The sequence below is a fragment of the Carassius auratus genome, chromosome 1 (genome assembly GCF_003368295.1).
Source record: "Carassius auratus strain Wakin chromosome 1, ASM336829v1, whole genome shotgun sequence".
Taxonomy (NCBI): domain Eukaryota; kingdom Metazoa; phylum Chordata; class Actinopteri; order Cypriniformes; family Cyprinidae; genus Carassius; species Carassius auratus.
Window position 1 is genome coordinate 22,761,595 of NC_039243.1, and position 11,614 is coordinate 22,773,208.

Sequence of the window (11,614 nt, forward strand, 5' to 3'; positions counted from 1 at the left end):
AACTGCTATTTGTACCCAAAAATACACATGAATTAGACGAAATTACTGACAACATGGGCACTATTTTCTCTAATACATTAGAAGCTGTTGCTTCGATCAAATTGAAAAAGGTTAGAGAAAAACTTACTGTACCATGGTATAACAGTAATACTCACTCTCTCAAGAAAGTAACTCGTAGTCTTGAACGCAAATGGAGAAAAACTAACTTAGAAGTTTTTAGAATTGCATGGAAAAACAGTATGTCCAGCTATAGACAGGCTCTAAAAACTGCTAGAGCAGAGCATATACAGTTGTGTCTGCTCAATTGAGCACCTTCCTGCATAAAAATGATCTTTATGAAGAATTTCAGTCAGGTTTTAGGCCCCACCATAGCACAGAAACTGCACTTGTTAAAATTACAAATGACCTGCTTCTTGCGTCAGATCAAGGCTGCATCTCATTTCTAGTCTTACTTGATCTTAGTGCTGCGTTCGACACCATAGATCATGACATACTCATAGATCGATTACAAAACTATACAGGTATTCAAGGGCAGGCTCTAAGATGGTTTAGATCCTACCTGTCCGATCGCTACCATTTTGTTTACTTAAATGGGGAGTCATCTCATTTATCATCATTAAAATATGGAGTGCCACAAGGATCCGTCCTAGGTCCCCTTCTATTTTCAATATACATGTTGCCCCTTGGTAATATTATTCGAAAATACGGAATTAGCTTCCACTGTTATGCTGATGATACTCAGCTATATATCTTAACGAGACCAGATGAAACTTCCCAATTATCTAAGCTAACAGAGTGTGTTAAAAATGTAAAAGATTGGATGACAAATATTTTTCTCCAATTAAATTCGGATAAGACAGAGATACTAATTATTGGACCAAAAAACACTACACAGAATCTTGTAGATTACAATCTGCAACTAGACGGATGTACTGTTACTTCCTCTACAGTCAGAAATTTGGGTGTTATATTAGACAGCAATTTGTCTTTTGAAAATCATATTTCCAATGTTACAAAAACTGCCTTCTTCCATCTTAGAAACATTGCCAAGCTACGAAACATGTTATCTGTTTCTGATGCAGAAAAGCTAGTTCATGCATTTATGACCTCTAGACTGGACTATTGTAATGCACTTCTAGGTGGTTGTCCTGCTTCTTCAATAAACAAGCTACAGGTAGTCCAAAATGCAGCAGCTAGAGTCCTTACGAGGTCAAGAAAATATGATCATATTACCCCAATTTTACAGTCTATGCACTGGCTACCTATTAAGTTCCGTATCAGTTACAAATTATCATTACTTACCTATAAGGCCCTAAATGGTTAAGCTCCTGGGTACCTAACTAGCCTTCTACCACGTTACAACCCATCACGCACCCTAAGGTCACAAAACGCTGGACTTTTGGTAGATCCTAGGATAGCAAATTCCACTAAAGGAGGTAGAGCTTTCTCACATTTGGCTCCCAAACTCTGGAATAGCCTTCCTGATAATGTTCGGGGTTCAGACACACTCTCTCTGTTTAAATCTAGATTAAAAACACATCCCTTTCGCCAAGCATTCGAATAATGTATCTTTTATTTGTGAGTGTAGTTGCATCTGATCAAAGGTGCATTTTTATTAATTAGCTTGGGTTAAACTAATTTTACTTTGTTGGATCAGCAGCTATGCAAATTATGTCTCTATTTTGTTTATATGTTTCCCCACGGGATTCACATCCCGTGGTAACTAGGATTTACACAAGCTCCAGTCTGGATCCAGAACACCTGAGAAGAGATGATGCTGACCCTCAGAGGACCTCAGATGATGCTAACCCTGAATCAACAAACAGAACTAACAATTATTGCTAAATGTGTGACTGAATCATATAATAACTTAATTAATAATATTGATAGTTCATCATCTAGCTGACTAGACAATTCAGTTTTTCAGTGTTTCACTGTAAAAGATGTGGAAATACACTGGTGTATGTGTCTGAGTATGCTTTTATGATTTGGACGAAAAAAAATCCAACTTCAATCCAAATGATTTCTGAATGATGAGTGCTAAACCACCTTTTAATAAGGTGATAAGAGACTTCTTTCAAAAACCTTCATAAATCCCAAATGTTTGAATGATAGTGTATATCCTAAGTTGGTTATATAAACCTTTTGTTTGTCCTCTGAATAATGCATTTGATATCGTCACTGTTCCAAGCTTTGTTATATTTCACATTAGAGATCATGGAGCAGTCAGACTAATACACAGCCACTTGCATTAAAATCCAATTTTATATTTTGGTGATTGAGTTTTATGGTCCATGTCTGCATTTGAAATGGACTGCATCCATGCACGGGGCTCATGGGAACAGGAGGACAAACAGACGTAATTAAAATGGCCATAAAAGCAATAGGAAGCTTTATTAATATGAAGTAGGACATAGATGATAATGGTTTGTTTGTAGCCGGCTGATATCGTGTCATTTTTGTGTGTTTTACTAATGCCTCCAGTTTTTATGGTGTGGCATTTTGCTGCCCTCCAAATGCCCAGAAAGAGATGCTGACGATGGCAAAGAGGGAATGCTCAAGTGGAAAGCTTAATTCAAGGCAGTTATGATAACTTACTAAATGGTATTGTCAAATTAAAACGTGTTTGTCTTCAAAAGAAAATTCAGATGATTTCAGGTCATAAAATGTTTGTACTCAAAGTAAATGATTCAAAATGAATTAAACTGACATTGCATTTAATAAAATAACAAATTAAATTGAAGTAAATCCATAAGGTGAGCAAATTTTAATGATATAACTATAGAGTAAGAAGTACCTGCAAACATTGCACAAAAAAAAAAAACCTTTTCAGATAAAATCTAGGAGTCAAACGTTCTTGAGATATTACCTATAAGATCATATATTTTGAATGTGTATTTTTATATGTATGTGCATTAGATTTCACTAAATATTAGTATTTTTATCTTGCATATCTATAATATATACAATATTATTAAAAAGGTGTGTTATATTGTTTTTCAATAACTCATGTTTAACATGTTTTTTTTCTTCCATTGGCCTTTTTTTTAAGCATAACGACTTCATTATTGTTTTTTTTATTACGTTTTATTATTTTTATTTTATTAGTTTTTTTTTGTGTCAGTATATATAAATGTATTTTAGTATTCATAAAAAAAAAAAGTTTGACACTTTTATAATTCTTTACTGTTTCTGTATTTTTGCCAGTTTGTAAATGTCATTCTAGATTTGCACGGTGTAATTTCTTTTGTTTAATGCTTAAGAGAAGCCCAATAAAGCACTTCAGTTATTGTACTCTCTTATTCCTATAGTATTTGAATGTGGAAGGTAGACCAACTCAGATAAAGATGACAAAAGGCCTCCTGTCGTGAAGCGAGACGAACCCTGTCAGAGCTCATAAATTACCCCCTTTATGAAGACCCGTCATCAATGAAATCTTCATAATGGAGGAGGAGATTTAATTACCTTTCTTTTGCAGTCCAAGTTCCAGACACTGAGGAAACAATTAAGTACCTGTTAGTCTGTGTAATGGCCTTGAGTCTAGACACCTTTATTAATAATACATATACGTCTTCAGATTATCTTTGTAAAATGAATGAACACAGAGGTCATTTCAGCAGCTTATTCTGGATTCTGAAGTGGTGGTTATAAGTGGTCATAAAATAAAATAGTTGTTGGACTTTTAAAACAGATTTGTAAAATATATTTTAACCATTCAGGTTATGAATATGAATCTTAAATCTGACCCTATAACTCTAAATGTTCTCTTTATATGACAGCATAAATGCATAATTATTGTTATTATCATTGTGTCCCTTCAGTCATGTATGAATATACAGTATGTATAGCTTAAACATTATTTTATCAGAAAATAACTGTGCAGAATAAATGCTTTACCACATAGAAACTGTTCACAGAATGAGGGAAAAATGTAGATGTTTATAACAAATAAAAGACTTTAAGTATATTTAAGATACTTAAGTGTTGATAATAATACTAAAGGCATGATTCAGTGCTATACAAGACCAGGAACTGAAAAAAACAACAACGATTCCAGTGAAAAATCCACTATAATTGCCCACAGCTTTTAAAAAATAATCTGTGTGACCAAATCGTGTTATCTTTATTCTTTACACATAGTCCCAGTTTCACAAGTCCACATATCTTGGTCTTAATTTCTGAAGTGGATGCAAGGATGCAAATTTGCTGATTAATTAATTTTTTCAAATATGAACCTGAGTAAATAAAATAGTAACACATATACATAAAACATAAAATGTATTTTGATTCGTCAATTCCTGTTTGTTGCTGCAGTGTGTATTGCATTTGAGCTCCGTCACGTTATTTTTTTAATAGACTATCTTTATCTTAAAAATCAATTTTATACACCATAATTTTCATTCCTATAACACGTGAATATATCCTCTATCATATTCTACAACAGAAACAAACTTGTTGTCACTAGTTTTATTTTCATTTCCTGGTCTCGCTATTTAGCATCAACAGCGTGGTAGCCGCTAATCGCGCTTGCATTGCATTCAGGGGGCCTTCACAGCTGATCAGTTTGGTTTAGCAGAATACACCTACCCTGTGAGTACCCAGCAGGAAAGGTACATACACCTGAGAGGGACTCCTATACCACCTCTGGTGAAAGCTTGCCCACTTCTTCTTATTGGTTCAGATCACCCTGAGTTTATCACCCCAATTGAACCAGTGCGACTGGGTCCACCTGGGGGTCCAGTTGCAGTCAGAACTCGCCTAGGCTGGACCCTGCAAGGCCCTTCCAAACATCTGCAGGATCAACTCTCAGTATCCCATTGTCTGTTCACATCCAACTGCTCCCCATCTGTAGATCTGTTTCATCACGTTGAACGGTTATGGCAGATGGACATCCTGCCTTATCGCTGTGAAAAGATGGTAATAAGGTCACAACAGGACAGAGAAGCACTGAACATGCTGGAGACACAGACTGTCCGAGTAAAAGTAGATGGAGTTGAACGATACGCAGAGGTGTCAAGTAACGAAGTACAAATACTTCGTTACTGTACTTAAGTAGAAATTTGGGGTATCTATACTTTACTTGAGTAATTATTTTTCAGCCGACTTTTTACTTCTACTCCTTACATTTTCACGCAAGTATCTGTACTTTCTACTCCTTACATTTTAAAAAATAGCTTCGTTACTGCTATTTCATTCCGGATTGTTATCGTTCAGAGAGAGAGAAAGAAAAAAACCCTATCCAGATAAATCGCGCGATCAGGATGGAGTGAATTTGATTGTGGTTGGATGAGAAGTATTCACATATACCATTCCGACACCCTATTGGTCCATACGCGATCCATCACACCTGCACATGACACAAGTCACATCACACTGCATAGACAGTTTTGGGTTCGTTTATCAAAAAATATATTTCTTAAAAGTAGGTTGGAACCAGTAGTATCCGATCGCCTCAGAGTCCGTCCGCTTAAATTTCAAATGAAACCGGCGTCAATCCGGTCTCCTCCCGTCTTTCAGCGCGCTCTTCAATCCGCCGACCACGGTGGAGCAGCGCGAGCTCAAACAGAGACAGAGGACACAAGGTGTGTGTTTACCGATAGATTGTTAGAATATCTGTATCTGTGAAGTTCTTTGTCATAAATACAGTTTACAAAAGGTCACGATCAGTCGGTTTCTCATCTAGTGTAAAGTTTTCGCTTGTCACCGCTAATCACGAAACAGCTGTTTCCTTACACTTATTTAAATATACTTCATTTAATCATACGTACATACACTACTGTGCAAAAGTCTTAGGCAGTATTTTCACTTAAAAGAATGGTGTTCGGCCAGTTATTTATATATTTTGCTGTAGAGTGTCACTGTCAGTATAAAATATCAGTTTACAATTCCAAACATTCATTTTGCCATCGTCAAACTGCTTGTGCATTCAAAATCGCACTAGATTATTATTAAAATTAATGGCAAACTACTGTCCTACTGACACATTGCAGCAAAAGATATAAATAACTGGCTTAAAACACTTTTTTATGGTGAAAACACTATTCTTTCTTTTCCATAAGACTTTTGCACAGTACTGTATTTTAAAAACGAGATTGTTGCTACTTTATAAAGAATGAGCATACAGTCATTCACAGAACTGATTTAAGACAGTGACAGACAGCACTCATCTTAACTAAATATCAGAGTGAGTGACAGAGATACAGTAGAAACATTATGTGTACTTTTGTATTAAATAATGACCCAGATTGTGAAATACATTTACTAGCCTTAGATTAAGGGAAGCACAACTTGGGAAATGAGAGCATCCAAGGTGAAAGCTATAGATTTATTTTAAATATTTGTAATGTTCTTTAATGTTATCCATAGTTTTTTTTGTAGTTCTTTTTTTTTTTTTTAAGTATCGGTTCAGGCATGTTGAGGCGCCAGTACATTTTAAAAGTATCGAAAAGGCACTGGACCCTACTTAAAAGTTATTATTTATTTCTCACTACTGGCTCATTTGCCAAATGGGTGCTTTCTCTTCGTCCTCCACAAATTAAGCTGCTGTAGGTAGTTGGGTAGTGAGACGTTTTAATAAATTATCGTTTGCGATTAATGACGCAAATGACAATGTTGTGATATCTAGGCTATAGAGCATCACAGTCCCACCCACAGCTGGTGCCGGAACTAAAAATTCAATGCAATTTCTGCATTGACATTTGGGGTATAAGCCATTAAAACGTAACCATACATGGTAGACTTAAAACCAGCTACGGCTGTACTAAGCAACAGTATATGCTCATATAAACGTAAAAAGATCATGGGGGCACTAACCTTGTTTTGATCTAAATGCCTTTTATTCGCTATGTCTTGGCTAAGTACTTCATTACCCACAATCCTGAACAATCCCACAATCCCACAGTGATGCATCTGATTGGTGGAGCTCGTATAACCGTCTGGTTAAACCCCTCGAAGGTCCGTGAAGACTGAAGATCATTAATAAAAAAATAAAATAAAATAAAAACCTGTCTTGCGTTTTTGCACGGTAGAGATATCAGTGCAATCATGATCTCCTTGGCTGCCATTGAGAGTTTTGCAGGGAGGTTGGTAACTTTAGTTAGCATTATCGTCCACTTTAGCTAGGCTACTGTAGCCTCTATATGAAATGAGTCATATCAAGCATTTTATAATGCCACTGTCAAAACAATATTTAGCCTAGACATACCTTTTTGTGCATTTACTGAACATTTGTGTAATGGCAAAGACATGTGTTGACAACTGAGCAGTGATTGCAGTCAGATACAAAGCATTGCACCATTGCTGACGTTATCGTTAACCACTTTCACACACGCACACAATATAAAATACACGATGATAAAATAAAAATCAATACACAATACATATATAAAACACTATTTATTTACACGATTAATACTGAAAGAACTGCTATTACTGCACATTCACTATATAAAATAAAATTCACTGGAGGAAAAAGTTCGCGCGAGCGGCCGTCATCAGATTTGGATGTCGCTCAAAAGGCTCGTTGCCTCGTTCGCAGTTGTGGCTTCAGTCGAATTCAATGGGGCGCGGTGGTTTATGGGATGAGTAGTTCCTGCGCTCGAAATGAAAATATGTTCACAGTCTTGTACCTTTGACTTTTTTTGGATTTTGTCTTAATTTTTTCACTTGAAATGATATGTTATATGCTTATGAGTTCAGCCGTAGCTGGTTATCCTCACACATGCTCTAAAACTCTTTAGATACGGATTTTTCCGAAAGTGAATGGGAGAAATGAATGGGAAATTTACTTCCGGCACCAGAGCTCTCTCGGGCTGTGGGTGGGACTGTGAAGCTCTATATCAACTTTGTAACTCGTTACCCTCCGAACACTGGACATAGCAGACGTATGTACCGAATACAAGAAGCTATCAATCAAGAAGGTATCAGGATTATGAGTTATTTTTCATTTTTAGTTTTTGAATAATCACTTAGATTAATCATTCATTTTGACAGCACTATAATGTTTATTGTAAATAGTCAACCACACAAGAGTAATTGTTTCTTAGCCTGCACCAATGTTCTTGTCCATTGCCCTCACAGAGTCCTGCAGCTAAGCTTGGATGTACATTTACATTCCATTCAAGGTTATTGATGACATGCCTCTGAAGTTTGACTTTTTGCACCATAACAATACTTATTGGCAACTAGTCATCATATCTCTAGCTCTTTAATGTATTTGCATTGTACTAAAATGAGTTCATTTTCAATGGGCATATATGTGGCTGAAACAGTTAGCCTAGTGCCTCCCAAATTTTTCAACATGAACATTTCAATATAACATTATAGTCATTATGGCCTAAAGCCTTTAGAAAAAAGTTTTTTGAGGAGGTGGGGTAGTGCACAATAGGCCCTTGTGGCACGGCCCAAGCTTTTGTTCTTAATGGCATTTTTTTTCCTTACATTACTTTTACTTTTATACTTTAAGTAGTTTTTTAAACCAGTACTTTTACACTTTTACTTGAGTAAAAAGCTTGAGTTGATACTTCAACTTCTACAAAAGTCTTTTTAAACCCTAGTATCTATACTTCTACTTGAGTAATGAATGCCAATACTTTTGACACCACTGACGATACGCCACTCCACTTTTGCGAGTTAAAACTATGCCTCTGTTACATGCTCCAAAGGATGCTGTTATGTGCCATCTCCGTAGCACTGAACGTCGGTTGGCAAAGGACCTAACATTAGCTAACAAGTACAAAGACGAGATCCAGAAATTGGAGAAAAATGGTTACGCCACTAAGATATCACCTGAAGAAGCAGCCCAATCTACAGAATCATGGTATCTACCCCACCATATTGTCACCCACAATGGCAAACATAGAGTGGTGTTTAACTGCTCGTACACCTACAATGGTCAAAATCTAAACAAGCAGCTGTTACCTGGACCTACTCTAGGCCCCTCTCTCCTTGGAGTGTTGATCCGCTTCAGAGAACATAGAGTAGCCATTAGTGGAGACATAAAGGGAATGTTCCATCAGGTCCGCCTGCTCCCCAGAGACAGACCCCTCCTAAGGTTCCTGTGGCGAGACCTAAAGCCAGAAAACCCACCTGATGTGTACGAGTGGCAGGTTCTTCCATTTGGCACAACCTGTAGCCCCTGTTGTGCGACAATCGCAGTACAGCGACACGTTTTTCTCATTGCCAACCTGGTGATAAGCTACGACAGTCAGTTGAACGCTGCTTTTATGTTGACAACTGTTTACAGAGTACTGCATCCTTGACAGAAGCCAAGGAGCTGATCAATGGGTTAAGGTCCCTACTGGGTTCAGGCGGGTTTGAAATCCATCAGTGGGCGAGCAATGAGGCCTCAGTGGTTAGCCATCTCCCCAAAGAGGCTAGGTCAGAGAACACTGAGTTGTGGATTTCTCTCAGCCAGTCAGATCCACAAGAGATGACCTTGGGATTAAACTGGCGCTGTGTGGTAGACACCCTCCATTACCGCCATCGTCCTCTATCCTACCATGAGGTAACGATGAGAAATATCTACCATGTTCTCACCAGCCAGTACGACCCCTTAGGCTACATAATACCTTTCAAAATCAGGGCTAAAACCTTAGTGCAACAACTGTGGGTGAAGGAAAGAGAATGGGATGACCCCCTTCTTCCATCAGATCTGCTAAAAGCCTGGCAAAAATGGGAAGCAGAACTAGAACATCTACCACTGATCACCATACCTCGTTGTTATGTGTCAGCCATGCTGGACATCCCAGAGGCAGAACGAGAACTTCACATCTTCTGCGACGCCTCTGAGACAGCCTATGGATCAGTAGCATACCTTCGTACTGAACACCAAGGCCTAGTGGAATTGGCATTTATCCATGCCAGATCAAGAGTATCTCCAAAAAGGCAACAATCAATGCCTAGGCTTGAACTTTGTGCCGCCCTCACTGGAGCGCAGTTAGCCAAGATACTTCATAATGAGATATCATTGGAAATTAGGAACACATTCTTGTGGAGTGACTCAACAACAGTACTCACCTGGCTAAAATCAGAGTCCTGCAGATTTAAAGTTTTTGTAGGAACCAGAGTAAGCGAGATACAAGAACTCACAGAAGGTTACTGCTGGCGCTATGTAGATTCAGGAAACAATGTTGCAGATGACATCACACGTGGCAAAACCTTGCTTGAATTATCCCAACCCAATCGATGGTATAAAGGGCCAGACTTCCTCTACCTACCACCCGCAACATGGCCAGAAAGTCCTGCCATTGGGCTGAATGAGGACCCCACCGAGCTTCGTAACACAAAGTTTTGTGGCCTCACTTTGACTTGTACTGGATTATCACTGCCAGATGCTACCCAGTTCTCGACCTTTGAAGAATTTCGGGAAGCTACTTGCAGATCCAGTCAGGGGTTGGTGGGGGAAACGGGTGACCCAGGAGCACTGGAGTACCAGCAGTCTGAATCAAGTCTTTTGAGGCAAGCTCAATTAGACAGTTTCCCTACAGAATATCAGGCCCTAACAACTGGCAAGCCACTCCCTTTGTCCAGTCGTCTGCTCACTTTGTCACCAGAGTTGGATAAAACAACTGCACTCATCCGTGTAGGAGGAAGACTGCGGCAAACTACCAACCTGAGTTACAGTACTCTGCATCCCATAGTCTTGGACCCAAAACACCCTATTACCCGCCTCCTTATAAAGCAGTATGATACTAAACTCGGCCATCCTGGTCCAGAAAGGGTCTTTACAGAAATGCGAAGATATTACTGGATACTCAGAGGGAGACAAGCAATACGGCGCCATCAGCATTCCTGTGTCGATTGCCAAAAGTGGAGAGCTAAACCTAAAATTCCAAAAATGGCAGAGCTTCCCCCCGCCAGACTCCGCCTGATGAAACCAGCTTTCTACTCCACAGGTGTAGATTGCTTCGGCCCATTCCTGGTAAAGCGAGGAAGGAGTAATGAAAAGAGGTGGGGAATATTTTTTTAATGTATGACGACCCACTGTGTCCACTTGGATTTACTGAGTAACATGGATACAGACTCGTTTCTGATGGCCCTTAGGCGTATGGTTGCTCGACGTGGAATGCCTTCTGAAATCCTGTCAGATCAGGGCACCAACTTTCGAGAAGGTGAAAAGGAACTACAGACAGCTTTCAGTTCCATGAGCCCAGACCTCCAAACCCAGTTAGCAAAACAGAAGATTCAGTTTCAATACAATCCCCCAAATGCCCCACATTTTGGAGGTATGTGGGAGCGTGAAATCCGCTCTGTTAAAACTGCCATGCGTACCATCATCGGGTCCCAAACTCTCACAGAGGAAGTCCTCAGAACACTCCTTATAGAAGTTGAGGCTATACTCAATGCAAAGCCATTGGGTTATGTTTTTTCTGATGTAGCGGATCCAGATCCAGTGACCCCAAATTACCTGTTGATGGGGCGGCCAGATGCATCACTACCACAAGTGATTTACCCAGACTCCAAAATTCTTAGTCGGAAAAGATGGCGGCAATCACAAGTACTGGCAGATCAATTTTGGACAAGTTTTATAAAGAATTACTTGCCCACCCTGCAACCACGGCAGAAATGGATGAGAGATTCCAGCAACCTCACACCTGGGACTGATGTGATGATA